We start from the raw sequence: 15,190 nt of genomic DNA, 5'->3' as shown, positions 1-15,190 counted from the left end.
ACCGGTGCTCCACACCAGAGGTCAATTCCTCATTGGTCAGATCCGACCACAAGCTAATCACCCTAGACATCCACATCCCCCACATCCAATAGGGAAACCACAGTAAAAAATTTCTCCAAAGCCAACTTTACGCTTCTTAAGACAGAAGTGGCAAACTTCACGACACCTATGCTGACTGACAATAGAGGTATGACTGCTGAATCCTACACAAATGCACTTTATAAGCACTTACACGAGTGCATGGATCGTGCAATCCCTAACAGAACCAATATGCTATCCTCCAAAAAAAGGAAGCCAATCTGGTGGTTCCCTGCCATAAACAAACTCTACAACAGAAGAAAGAAACTGTAGCAAAAAGGAGTAAAATCCCATGATTGGAAAATATCCCTGGTAAGCCTCAGTAAGAAGCTGAAATCCCTCATAAAATCCTCCAAAGCTAGTTATGAAAACAAAATTGCCACTGACTCTAAAGACAACCACAAAACATTTTATAGCTAGGTCAAGAATCTCAATGGCAACACTCAGATCTGCTCTGAGTTACAGCGCAATGGCACTAAATTTAGAGAACCAACAGATATTGCCAACATCCTGGCAGATAGGTTTACTGCTAACTTTACCCCTCTGTCATCCATAAAGGGCCCATCTCTATACCAGAAGAATGCAAAGTTCCTGTAATCATGGCTGCACAGGTAAAAAACACACTATCCAAAGCCAACAACACAGCATCCATGGGACATGACGACATCCCAGGCTGTGCTCTACATGAACTACAGAACGAACTGGCACACCACCTAAGTACCATGTTCAATTATAGCCTCACCTCAGGCTATGTGCCCAATGAATGGCGCACAGCAACAGTTATCCCACTCCACAATGGGGGAGCCAACACAGACCCCAGAAACTACTGCCCCATTAGCCTTATGAGCCTGGTCTGCAAGGCTATGGAGCGTATCATCATGGAACTTATAAATAATGACATTAGTAATCTCCAAACTCAGGAACCCACCGAGTTCGGCTTTGTAAAAGGCAGATCATGTCTCCTAAACCTGATAGACTTCTTTGAAGCAGTCACCAAAGCTGTAGATGAGGGTAAAGTGGTTTACACAGCCTATCTAGATCTCGGCAAGGCTTTTGACACCACCCCCCACTCTGGAATTATAGATAAACTCACTAAACTAGGTATAAATCCCTATGTCACAAGATAGGTTGCCAACTGTTTCACTGATAGAACCTACACTGTGAAAGTAGCAGACTCCAAATCCAACTTCAGACCAGTGGCAAGTGGAGTACCACAGGGTCCAGCTCTGGGTCCTCTCCTGTTTGGTATCTACTTCTCTGAAGTACAGGCCAACACAGAAGGTCTTTGGCTAATGAAGTTTGCAGATGACTGGAAACTAGGAGCCATAATCAAAACTGCAAAAGATGTGGACATTCGCTGAGACAGATGCCTGATGTCAAAGCCATGGCCTCAAGCTCAATGCCAAAAAGTGCACTGTCATCCCTTTTGATAAAAACTCAGTACCCATGAACTACTACTTAACACCAAAAGTGTGATAAGAGACCTTGGGACACAGGTGGACAGTAGTCTCTCCTTTGATAATCACACCGCCACAGTAGTCAGGAAATCCTTCTATGTGGCACACCTCATCACAAAAGGTTTCTCATCCAGGAAAAAAGAGGTCATTGTTTCCCTCTACTTGTCACTCCTCAGACCCATTATAGAGTACAATGCCCCTTTTGGTATATACCTCACAAAACATCTACAACAACTGGAAAGGCCACAGAAATACCTCACAAAGAGGATTACTGGCCTCAAAGAGATGCCCTATGCAGACCGTCTCAAAAAAACTGCAGCTTTACTCCATTGCATATCACCTACTCAGAGGCGATCTCTGCCTAACACACAAAGCTATGTCAAACCCAGAGTTTTTAGACATGCTCCACTTAAAGAAATCCCAATCCCTACGAGCTACATGCTCTAGGGACCTAAACCTCATCACCACAATAAACAGAACATGCTGGAGGGATAGATTCCTGTCCCAGAGACTTCCCATACTCTGGAACAAACTACCAATCTATATCAAGCAAAGCTCCTCATTAGCACTCTTGAAGAAAAATTTTGATGATTGGATGGGAGATAGGAAATTCACCCCGGGGATCACTTCTGTGTCTCTGCTCGACAGTGGCACAGGAAAATAATTTTCTTGGGTGGTGAAAGCCAGGGTACATTTGGCTAGGCTTATATAGGCCCTAGGGCCAATAGCCTAGTACCTACCTATGAACCTATGAACCTATGTATAGTCAAAGTCTTCACTGGTGATTTAGCTCAGTGTTTAGAGTTTTGTCTTTGCATGCAGTTGGAGCACAGTCTGAATTCAGCCCTTACATGGAAAATGATTGTTAAACTTTTTATTTTTTTATTTTTAATGATGTAGTAATTGATATTTGTTACTCAGGGTAGTGTAGCTGTCCAATCTTCCAGTCTCAGTGGATATCTGATGTGAAATCCCCATGTAAATACAAGTGCCCCAGACAGTACAGTCACACCCCAAAGTAATGTAATCAAAGCATAGGGGGACATCATACAAAATAAAATATATACACTTAATAATATGTCAGTAAGGAGTAATTAATGTCCAATTCATTAATTTCCTTTAAATGCAAACTGAGCAATGCTTAGCCATGCTTAGCTCTGCTTAGCCATTTTGAGCATTACTACAAAATACAATTCTAAGCAGCAGTCAAGCCAGGCAAGTGGATTTGAGGAGTGCTTAGCACTGCTCAGCTTTTCTGAAACCAGCTAAGCAAGGGGGTGTGTCTGAGGCTGCTTCATAGATTCATAGATTCATAGATAAGTACTAAGCTAACTGCCCTTGCGGGCCATTGTAAGCCTAGCCAATTATCCCTTGTGAGACTCAAACCCTGCACCTTGTGTTTGTAAGGCAAACACCTTAACCATTAGGCCACCCTCCCAACCCAAAGGCATCTTCCTTCGAGCCGGAATTGAACCAGTGACCTAAGGATGACTTGGATATTCACTACAGTCCTCCCCTCTACCAGCTGAGCTATCGAAGGGATGAAGGTGAAGCCCCAGAGTAGTTCATAGTTAAGTACTAAGCTAACTGCCCTTGTGAGCCATTTTAAGCCTAGTCAGTTATCCCTTGTGAGACTCTAACCCTGCACCTTTTGTTTGTAAGGTAAACACCTTAACAGTTAGGCCACCCTCCCAAGCTTAGCTGTTCTTAGCTGGCTTAAGGAAAGCTAAGCATGCTCATGTACAGGGAATGTACAGATCTGCTGACAAGTGTTTTGATTTCAGTGGTGACTTTGTGCGGCATGGCATGGGGCTTAAAAACACAGGAAATAAAACAAAAAATAGAAACACATTTAGAAAAGGCAATCAACTGGAAATGACTAATAATCCCTCTTACAGTCACACTTGCCCCTTCAACCCTTTCAGTAATGCACCTGGCAGGTGGAATGTATTCATAATTAGCCAATCACACAGGTTGCATCTGCAGCATACCAGTATAAAGTATGCAGGCACCCTTCAGTCTGGTTTTTCCTACATACTGTGCACCATTGGAGTACACACTTGGGAATTTTAGCTGTCGAAATGATAGGGGCTGCTGCCACTTTGTTACAGCTCTAGGTGCTACAGACTGTGGGTGGTGATGAGGATAATGCTGACAACAGGCCCAGACTGAGGAGGAGAAGAGTGTTCAGACCCAAGGTAATTATGAGCTGGAGATATTAGAGTGCTACAGGGTAGACAGGAACATACTACAGCAACTCACCAAGCTCTGCCGGCCTCACCTCAGACCCATAGCCAACAGTGGAGAATGCATCCCAATGGAAACTAAGGTATGTGTAGTCTTAAGAATACTAGCTACAGGTACTTTCCAAAGACCTACTGGGGACATCATGGGGGTCTCATGGGCATCTGCATTCAAGGCACTACACCAGTTCCTGGATGTCATGCTAAGATATGCCAGTGAGCACATTTATTTCCCTAGCACCGCTGAGGAGAGGACCAGCAATCTGCATCTCTTCCACCATGTAGCACACTACCCAGAGATACTGGGAGCCATAGACTGCACTCATGTCCACATCAATGCACCATCCAGTGAAGAGGGTAGAGTGCACATCAACTGCAAGGGCTAGCACTCCATCAACTGCCAGATCATGTGCAATGCCCAGGGCATTATCAGGGTGAGTGTTTCTGCCATTTCACTCTGAGCTAATCAAAGGAAGGACACTGAGCAAACTCAGAACTATAATATATAACATTAAGTATCCTGTTTTTTGCTTATTTTGTTATTTCTTTGTTAATTATAGCACTTTGTGTACTGTATATTTTTCTAGCTAGTTTCACTGTGTGTGAGGTATTAACTGGAAATTGTCCACTTTTATTAAGCATTTGTTGGGTTGTTTGTTTCTGATAACATGTTACAGTTAAAACTATTTTTCTAGAGGCTCCTTTAGCTGTTTAAAACATTCATTTAAAGGCCCACTGCTGCTTTTCTGCTGTGAGAAACATTTTTGCAGTTTGTTTCTAAGTAGTGGGGATATTTGTAGCATTTCCATATTCAGGCTTGTATATGGGCCTAGTGTTTGTTTGTGGAGGCTGTGTGTCTGAGCACATATTCAGGGACATCTTAGTTTAGTCAAAGCCATCAGGCATTTCAGTGAGAGAGAATTGTTTAAGGTCATTGGCTGACTGAGGTCACCTGGACTACAGATTAGACTAAGCACCTCATTGGATCTTTTGAGCTTTTTTTCTTAAAAGTTGTCTCAGGTTTCAACTTTCTGTTACCTAAGAAGTTAAGTTGTGAGTGTTTCTGCCATTTCACACTGAGCTAATCGAAGGAAGGACACTGAGCAAACTTGGAACTGTAATATATAACATTAAGTATCCTGTTTCTTACTTATTTTGTTCTTTATTTCTTTGTTAATTATAACACTTTGTGTACTGTATATTTTTCTAACTAGTTTCACTGCATGTGAGGTATTAACTGGAAATTGTCCACTTTTATTAAGCATTCATTGGGCTGTTTGTTTCTGAAAACTTGTTGCAGTTAAAATTCTTTTTCTAGAGGCTCCTTTAGCTGTTTAAAACTTTCATTTAAAGGCTCACTGCTGATTTTCTGCTGTGCGAAACATTTCTGCAGTTTGTTTCCCACCCTCCCTTCCTGTTGGTATGGTGTTTTTATAGCTGGTGGCTTTGCCCCTAGTGTAAATTTGATCTGGGACCCTCCTCCCAGTCTAGTGTCATTACCTCATTCTACCCAGTACAGGGATAACATTTGAGAAGGCCAATCAGCTTAGTTTCTGCTACTCCTTTCTCTCTTTCCACAAAAAAAAAAAAAAAATTCTAAGCTTGTTTCCTGTCTTTCCTGTGGGTAGTCTAGCCTGGATATAGATTTGCTGTGTCCAGGACTATTTGTAGGCTTCTAGGCCCCCAAGCCTTTCTGTGTTGGAGGGAAGCCATCTAGCTTAATTTTGTTTCTTAGAACTAGCCAGTTTTTTGTTTCAGCACTTGTTAAGAATTTATTGTAAGCACTAAATAAGCTACAAATTACTACAGTACTCAACTTTCCTCACTGTCTAGAGGAAAACAGTTTCTAGTACTTAACAAATAAGCACCTATTCAGGCATGTCTAAGGGTCAGCTCCCAGTGATTTCTCCTGTCTACCTGATGAATCTGGGCATCTTGGGCCAATGCAATAATTGCCTCATGTACACAGACAATCCTCTCCTCCTACCACCCGATACTACAACCTGTGAGAGATGCACTTATATAGCCAAACTGGAAGCAAAGCTCTCTTCACCCAAGACTGGACTATACAGTCAAGAGGAGAAGGTAAACACTTGTACCACACAACACTCAGCACATAGTCCCTCAAAACCTACACCACCAAAACACATACATAGAAACACAAAACACACACCTACATTCATGGAGGCTCTCAGTAAAAACCTGCCCAAGCAACAGGGACCTCCAAAGCGTAAACACAAGCAACCTCCACCCCCCAACACAACCCAAATGACACATAGCCCACAAACTCAGTTTGCCACTCAACCACAGCCCATAAGGCATAACAACATACCCAACACTCTAGTCATAGGTGACTCTATAGTCAGGCACACTGATGTTCCACTCACCAGGCTAAACAAGGAGAAAGTTGCTGTCAGCTGCCTTTCGGGTGCCAGGATCTGCCACATAATGCATGCACTCAGGTCACTCCACAACAAGTACAAGTACGACTCTGTCATTGTCCATGTTGGTGTGAATGACCTGAGACATACCTCCTTGGACTACATGAAAAGGGACATGGAGGAGCTGTCCGATCTTGTAGCCCAGGCAGATACGACCCTAGCCCTGAGTAGCATCCTGCCATCACCCAGAATGATACCACAGTACAAGGACAAAATGACTGACTTCAACAATTGGCTAAGCTTCTAGTGTCATTCTAAGGGGATCCAGAATCTGTCTGCCTGGGATGACATGATCGACAAGCCACGATGCTTTGCTAGAGATGGCCTGCACCTGTCATTCCTGGGATTCCAGATACTGGCTAAGGCTCTAGCCACTCCTATAGTGCCTTTTTTAGGCAAGGTTCAAATGACAAATTCACCACCCTAACAGGTACAGGCAAGAAGAATCTGAGGGTATTGCTACTCAATGCTAGAAGTCTAAACCTCAAAATGCACTCTCTCGAGGCACTCCTTAAAATGGAGAACATCGACATCTGTGCAGTGACAGAGACCTGGTTCAAGGCTTCAGAGAGTACCCCTGCATTACCAGGCTATAATTCATACCACACCTTTTGGCCACCTAACCTGGACCGAAACACTAAAGGTAGAGGCGTGTCCATATTCATTAAGGATATCCACACCTCCAGGCTAGTTGCTCAGCATAATGCATCCGAAATTATCCAAGTGCAACTAACTCTGGACAAGACCGCAATCCAAATTGTAGCTTGCTACAGATCCCCTACCATGCCCCAGGATTCCCACTCCTCATTTCTTAATACACTGGAAAATATTAGAGTACAACCTAACACCCTAATAATGGGTAATTTCAACTACCCTACCATTAACTGGGAAAACTACTCATGTACCAACTCTTGTGCTCAACGTTTTCTGGAATTCATAAATTCCAATGCCATGGATCAACTTATCCACACCCCCACCAGGGGCAGCAATATCCTAGACCTGGTTATTACCAACATGGGCAACCGGTGCTCCACACCAGAGGTCAATTCCTTGTTGGTCAGATCCGACCACAAGCTAATCACCCTAGACATCCACATCCCTCCCCCACCCCCATTAGGGAAACCACAGTAAAAAATTTCTCCAAAGCCAACTTCACGCTTCTTAAGACAGAAGTGGAAAACTTCATGACACCCATGCTGATGGACAATAGAGGTATGACTGCTGAATCCTACACAAATGCACTTTATAAGCACTTACACGAGTGCATGGATCGTGTAATCCCTAACAGAACCAAGATGCTATCTTCCAAAAACAGGAAGCCAATCTGGTGGTCCCCTGCCATAAACAAACTCTACAACAGAAGAAAGAAACTGTTGCAAAAAAGAGTAAAATCCCATGATTGGAGAAACTCCCTGGTCAGCCTCAGTAAGAAGCTGAGATCCCTCATAAAATCCTCCAAAGCTAGTTATGAAAACAAAATTGCCAATGACTCTAAAGACAACCACAAAGCATTCTATAGCTATGTCAAGAATCTCAATGGCAACACTCAGATCTGCTCTGAGTTACAGCATAATGGCACAAAATATACAGAACCAACTGATATTGCCAACGTCCTGGCAGATAGGTTCAGTGCTAACTTTACCCCTCTGTCATCCACTAAAGGGCCCATCTCTATACCAGAAGAATGCAAAGTTCCTGTAATCACAGCTGCACAGGTAAAAAAGACACTATCCAAAGCCAACAACACAGCATCCATGGGACCTGACGACATCCCAGACTGGATTCTACATGAACTACGGAACAAACTGGCACCCCACCTAAGTACCATGTTCAATCATAGCCTCACCTCAGGCTATATGCCCACTGAACAGCGCACAGCAACAGTTATCCCACTCCACAAAGGGGAGCCACCACAGACCCCGGAAGCTACTGCCCCATTAGCCTAACGAGCCTGGTCTGCAAGGCTATGGAGTGTATCATCATGGAACTTATAAACAATGACATTGGTAATCTCCAAACTCAGGACCCCACCCAGTTCAGGTTTGTAAAAGGCAGATCATGTCTCCTAAACCTGATAGACTTCTTTAAAGCAGTCACCAAAGCTGTAGATGAGGGTAAGGTGGTTCACACAGCCTATCTAGATCTCGCCAAGGCTTTTGACACCATCCTCCACTCTGGAATTATAGATAAACTAGGTATAAATCCCTATGTCACAAGATGGGTTGCCAACTGGCTCACTGACAGAACCCATACTGTGAAAGTAGCAGACTCCAAATCCAACTTCAGACCAGTGACAAATGGAGTACCACAGGGTTCAGTCCTGGGTCCTCTCCTGTTTGGTATCTACTTCTCTGAAGTACAGGCCAACACAGAAGGTCTTTGGCTAATGAAGTTCACAGATGACTGCAAACTAGGAGCCATAATCAAAACTCCAAAAGATGTGGACATCCTACAAAAGGGCCTCGCTGAGACAGATGCCTGGTGTCAAAGCCATGGCCTCAAGCTCAATGCCAAAAAGTGCATTGTCATCCCTTTTGGTAAGAACTCAGTACCCATGAACTACCACATAGGTAGTAGTCTACTTAACACTGAAAGTGTGATAAGAGACCTTGGGACACAGGTGGACAGTAGTCTCTCCTTTGATAATCACATTGCCACAGTAGTCAGGAAATCCTTCTATGTGGCACACCTCATCACAAAAGGTTTCTCATCCAGGAAAAAAGAGGTCATTGTTCCCCTCTACTCACCACTCATTAGACCCATTATAGAGTGCAACACCCCATTTGGTATGTACCTCACAAAACATCTACAACAACTGGTAAGGCCACAGAAATACCTCACAAAGAGGATTACCAGCCTCAAAGAGATGCCCTATTCAGACCGTCTCAAAAAACTGCAGCTTTACTCCATTGCATATCGCCTACTCAGAGGCGATCTCTGCCTAACTCACAAAGCTATGTCAAACCCAGAACTTTTAGACATGCTCCACTTAAAGAAATCCCAATCCCTGTGAGCTACACACTCTAGGGACCTAAACCTCATCACCACTATAAACAGAACATGCTGGAGGGATATATTCCTGTCCCAGAGACTTCCCATACTCTGGAACAAACTACCTATCTATTTCAAACAAAGCTCCTCATCAGCACTCTTCAAGAAAAATCTTGATGATTGGATGGGAGATAGTAAATTCACCCCGGGGATCACTTCTGTGGCTCTGCTCGACAATGGCATAGGAAAATAATTTTCTTGGGTGGTGAAAGCTAGGGTACATTTGGCTAGGCTTATATAGGCCCTAGGGCCAATAGCCTAGTACCTACCTATGAACCTACGAACCTATTAATATGTGTGTGCTGGGAGCACTGGCAGTTATCACAACTCCCACATGTGGCACACCTCACAGCTGTACCAGACATTTGCCTTAGGGGACAAACTCATATGGCCATCTCATGGGAGATGCTGGCTATGCACTCGAACCATGAACGATAAATCCCATGAGAAATGAACACACACCCTATGAAGAATGTCATCATGAGGCACACACACAAACTAGGAGCATTGTTTGGGCTGCTCATGTCACTGCTCTGCTGACTTGACATATCGCGTGGAGCCCTGCAGTACTCTGCAGCCACATGTGCACACATATTCATAGTATGTGCCATGCTACACAATATGATCCTGCGGAAACAACTGCAGCAGGAACATCACAGGGAAGGGGCATACAGCCCTCCACTACTGCCACTACTGCCAAGGTCACCACAGGCACAGGGGGACTTGGAGGAGGAACCCCCTTAGCCTGCCCCTGTAGGCAGACATAGTCATGCCTACTACACCCTGGCCTTGGTAAAGAGGCAATGCATAGCACATACACTGACACCCTAGGGACCCAGGGACTGACACCTCTCTCCAACTTGCACACACAGTAAAATGGATGCCACACACATTACACTACCTTCACCGTACCATGTATAGGCTGTGTACTGCATCCATCCAACAGAGACACCGTCCTCACAACTGCCCCAGCCAGAAGGTAAGTCACTCTTCTTAACAATAAATGAATGGAGTAGTACATTATGGTAGCATATCTATGGTATCACTGCATGTATGCAAGGGAATGGGGTGGCCTACCGGGATAGCAGCAGACAACTGACAGCTATGTGGGACAACAGGAAATGTCCACCAATACTGGCTTCCCCAGAGTATGCAGTAGACCCCTAGGTGACAAAACTTACTGCAGTATATGTGGGGGACAAGCAAACTGGGGGGTCATAGGTCCCATGCATGGGTGTCAATGTTGGGGTCCCATACTCACCCTTCAGCCTTTCCCAGCAAGTCAGCTGTAGAAAACCATAAAGAAATGTCTGGCAAAGGCCCACAAATAGGAGCAATGATGAAATATTCCTCATACAGACTTACACAGTGATATCACACCAGGTCTTGCAGTTGTGTTAAGTCTCTTTAGGGTAAGAAGTCTAAAACTCAAATGTCTGCTATAACATTTTAACCTTCAGTCTTTAGTAATATGCCAGTATTCTCCAAGATAGGCACAACCCTATGCTAAATGGAATGAAAATGTAAAGCCGACATCTGCCCAGTCTGTGCAAATGTGTACAATTGACAGGTATGCCCCCCAACACACCCATGTTCCTATGGAAATACAGTAACATCTATGTTTGTAGGGTAATAGCAACAGAGCACACATTTTCAGGGCTGTCCCAATCAACTTGATAACTTGTTGCATGTTCACAATATGCAGCGGTCAATGAGCTATGTATATGTATGGCTAATACTGTCAGGATGTGGGCAGCACTTACCCTTGGCTGTTGTGGCTTAGTGTCCTTGGTACAGTACTGTGGTTGACAGGGCCCATGTTCAAAGGCTTTCTGTGCCAACTATTTTGCATGTCAGCTGCACTTATAGTAGGAGTTGCACACACTGTCCAGAAGTCAATATCAGTTACTGCAGGAAAACTGGACATGTCAGGGACAGGGGCCCACACATGCGGACAGTACACAGCTCGGAGTAACCTACACAGTGCCTAGTAGGACAGCAGGCACCTGAAAGTCAGTGTACTCCCAGGTTATAAATGGCTGCCACCTTACAGTGTCAGCACTGACAACAAGTCACTGGCCACCATCCATACCCCTGAAATGACAGGCTGTCACAGAAGGACAACAAGTATGCCTCGTATATCTGTTCTGCTTTTGCCTTCCAAACTATTTGTGAAACAAAAAAGGTTCATGTCAAAACATCAATGGCAGACAGTGGAGAAGCCGACATCATACCCATAAGAAAAAGCAAGCAAATAGCAAACTGGTCTCCCAACTGTCTATGTTTGGCAGGCCATTACTAACACCCTGTCCCCATGTGTGGGCCTGTGTCTGACTGTCTTATATGGGCCTGTCCAGATGTCAGTCTCTGATGGTTTGACAGCTAGGCCAACATGTAGCCTCATAATAACATAGCAACACAAATTGTCTGATGTCCACAGCAGATGTAGTGGTGCAATGATGGGCAACCTGCTAAATAGGTGCACTCAGATGAGTGAAGTCCATAACCCTGTGTGTGATGTTATGGCATCTACCCCGCTCAAACCAGAAATACGAATACATAACAGCAGCCACTGTGGACAAAGCCTGTGACAGGACAACAGAAGGACAAAGAAACACAGATAAGGAGAAGGGGAACCACTGGCCAGACAAATGGAGAATGTGCACACCAGAACAAATTGTGCAGTAAAATAGGTTCCTTGCAGTGTCTGGAGTCAGTAAACATCACCCCCAACCACACAACACACACCCACATAAGTGGAGGTCCTCAACAAAACAAAAAAAACAAAGAAAGGACAGCTTAGAGGCAAAAACACATGAGAACTCCACAAACCTCCAACCACAGACCATGCATAGTCCACACACCCAGTGTCTCACAACCACTAAGGCCTTACCATAAACCCAACATATTACTCATAGGAGACTCCATTGTGAGTCACACAGATGTGCCTCTCACCAGGCTGGATAAGGAGAACGTCATGTTCACTTGTTTGTCAGGTGCCATAATCCACCATGTCACACATGCACTCAAATCACTCCACAACAGGTACTGTTATGACTCTGTCCCAGTCCAAGGAGGTGTGAATGACATCAGATGTACCTCCCTGGGCTAAAGGAAGACAGACATGATTCAGCTTGCTGAATATGTGTTCCATGCAGGTATGTTCCTAGGCTTAAGCAGCATTCTACCATCACCCAGAATGATGGTGCACTACAAACAGAAAATGTCTGTCAGTAACACTTGGCTTATTTACTGGTGTCATCCCAGGGGGATCTACTGCCTGGCAGCCTGGGAACATATGATCAACAGACTGTGCTGCTTTGCTAGAGATGACCTGTATCTGTCTTACCTGGCCTGCAGGCCTCTGGTAAAGGACCTTTCCTCTCCCATAGTGCCTTTTTAGGGAAAGTCATGGGGAACATACTACCAACATAAAACCCTCAACAAAATGAAAATTAAAGGCCATGCCGCTAAATGCTAGGAGTCTAAACAGAAAAATGCACTCATTGCAAGCAGTTGTAACCATGGAAGATGATGACATTTGTACACTCACAGAAACCTGGGCCACAGCTGCAGAGAGCAACCCATACTTACCTGGTCACCCATCCTATAACACAGCCAGAATCCAAAATGGAGGCAGCAAAGCCAAAGAATGTGGAGTATAAATATATGTTAGACAGACACACACCACCAGGCTGGTCAAATAGTCTGACACACATGAGACCCCCAAGTGCAGTTAACAATTGACAATACCCCAATGCAAATTATAGGCAGCTACAGGCCAACATATCTGACTCAGGATACCTACCCCACATATCTGGCCCTCTACAAATCTATCAAGATTCAATCCTTTACCCTGATTCTATCTGACTTTAATTACCCAACCATTGATTGGAAAACCAACCATGCCAGAACAGACATGCACAGAGATTTCCCCATCTTATCAATGTTAAATCCTTAGGACAGCTACTTGATACCCCCACAAGATGTGATACATATTTCAGACTTGGCAGAAACCAACATGATTAACCACTGCAGCACTTCTACGGTATCATCCTCCCTGTCAACATTTGATATCACCATCTCTCCTGACCCCCTATAGCCATGGTAAAATGAAAATGTCTCCTAAGTGGATCACAACCACCGGAGGGATGGTATAAAAAGCTTCACAGCCTACTCCCCCCACTGGAAGAAGAGGTACCAATGTCCAAATGTACACTAAAGTATTATACCAGCATATATAGGTCTACTTTGTTTCACTGAAAACACACTTCACTGAAACTCATTTCATTGAAAACTCATTTCACTGAAAATCAGTTGCCTGAGCTCAATTTACTGAAAACTCACTTCACTGAAAACTCATTTGACCAAAACTTATTTAATTGAAAGGTATATGCCCTGTTCCCCACTGTAGTGCGATCCTGGAGTTAGTATATATAGTAAAGGGGGTGGGGGGCACAACCCCCCCACATTTGGGGTATGGGGGGCATAGCCCCCCACCTATTTTAAATGTTGGAAACCATAGACATGGATACTTACAAATTGAATGAATAACTCTTTCCAAAAGATAATATATACCTAAAGTATGTGGACGGCTGTGCCCCCCCACACACACACACCCTTACTATATATACTCATTCCAGGATCACACGACAGTGGGGAACAGGGCATATACCTTTCAACAATTTGAGTTTCAGTCAAATCAGCTTTCAGTGAAGTGAGCTTTCAGTAAATTGCATCCGGGCAAATAATTTCCAGTGAAATGTTTTCAATGAAATGAGTTTCAGTGAACTCTGTTTTCAGTGAAATGAAGTAGACCTGCATATATATATATATATATATATATATATATATATAGGACCGAGAAGGAACAGATACACAATAAGAAGTAACCTCGCCTTAGCCTGAACAAACAACACCAGTGAAATCCTCTAAAGGCAACTCCAAGTCCAAATTGTCCACATCTAAGACAGTCAGTCATAAGGTCTCTTCACATATGTCTGCATTCCCAAAGGAAGCTCCCAGCGCTCTGCAGAACTGGTGGTTAGGGACACAACATACATAAATGCTGTAGATATAGCCAATCTCCTGGCTGATAGATTCAGTGGAAATGTCTCCCCTCTGTCCCCTCATCAGTAAAGCAAGACCTGCCCACCCAACCATTATCACTAGGGAACATGGCATCACTGCCCTCTCAAAGCCAAGAAGACAGCCTCCATGGGACATGAATACATCCCAGGCTGCAACCTACATGAACTCAGGCATGAACTGGCAGCACCATTATGTAGCCTAGTCAACCAATGCATGAGTACTGCCTTTGTCACAGCCTAGTGGCGAACAGCCACTATCATCCTTTTACACAAGGGTGGAGTGTTCTCAGATTCAGGAAATTAAAGAGCCATCAGTCTAACTAACCTGATCTGTAAGGCCATGCAATGGATTATCCTGGACCTCATTAACAAGGACATGGGCAAACTCCAAATAGTTGACCCCACACAGTCTGCCTTTGTCAAGGGTAGGTATGTCAATGAAATCTGGTTAAATTTCCTGAGACAGCCACCAAAGACATGGATGAGGGAAAGATGGTGCACACTGGTCACCCTGACTTGGCCAAAGCCTTACACACTATTCTCCACTTGGCCATAGTACATAAACTCTGTCAACTAGGCATCGATCAATATGTTACCAAATGGGTAGCAAACTGGCTCATTGATAGAGCCCACCTAATCGTAATAGGGGTAGCCAACTCAAGCAGTACACCTGTAATGAGTGGCATACCCCAGGGATCAGTCTTGGGGCCTTTGGTATGCAGGATATCCTTCCCTGAGGTGCAGGCTAAAACACTGGCCTATAGTTGACCAAGTTGGCAGATGACTGCAAGCTGGGAGCAGTTATCAATTCCCAAAGTGATGTGGACGTC

General features: G+C 44.2%; 1 protein-coding gene and 1 non-coding gene across 2 annotated transcripts in view; both read right to left on the bottom strand.

The window, feature by feature from the left end:
• Window positions 1–15,190, bottom strand: part of LOC122808670 (CD209 antigen-like protein E) — an 827,142-nt gene that overhangs the window by 463,425 nt on the left and 348,527 nt on the right. The window lies entirely within an intron of this gene.
• On the bottom strand, window positions 2,989–3,075 carry TRNAY-GUA. The gene is given in 2 exon segments: window positions 2,989–3,024; window positions 3,039–3,075. It is a non-coding gene; the product is annotated as a tRNA-Tyr (tRNA).

This window comes from Protopterus annectens, chromosome 8.part0 (assembly GCF_019279795.1).
Source record: "Protopterus annectens isolate FY-2018-M chromosome 8.part0, PAN1.0, whole genome shotgun sequence".
NCBI lineage: Eukaryota > Metazoa > Chordata > Ceratodontiformes > Protopteridae > Protopterus > Protopterus annectens.
The sequence above is the reverse complement of the archived record's forward strand: the minus strand, read 5'-3'. Positions and strand labels throughout refer to the sequence as shown.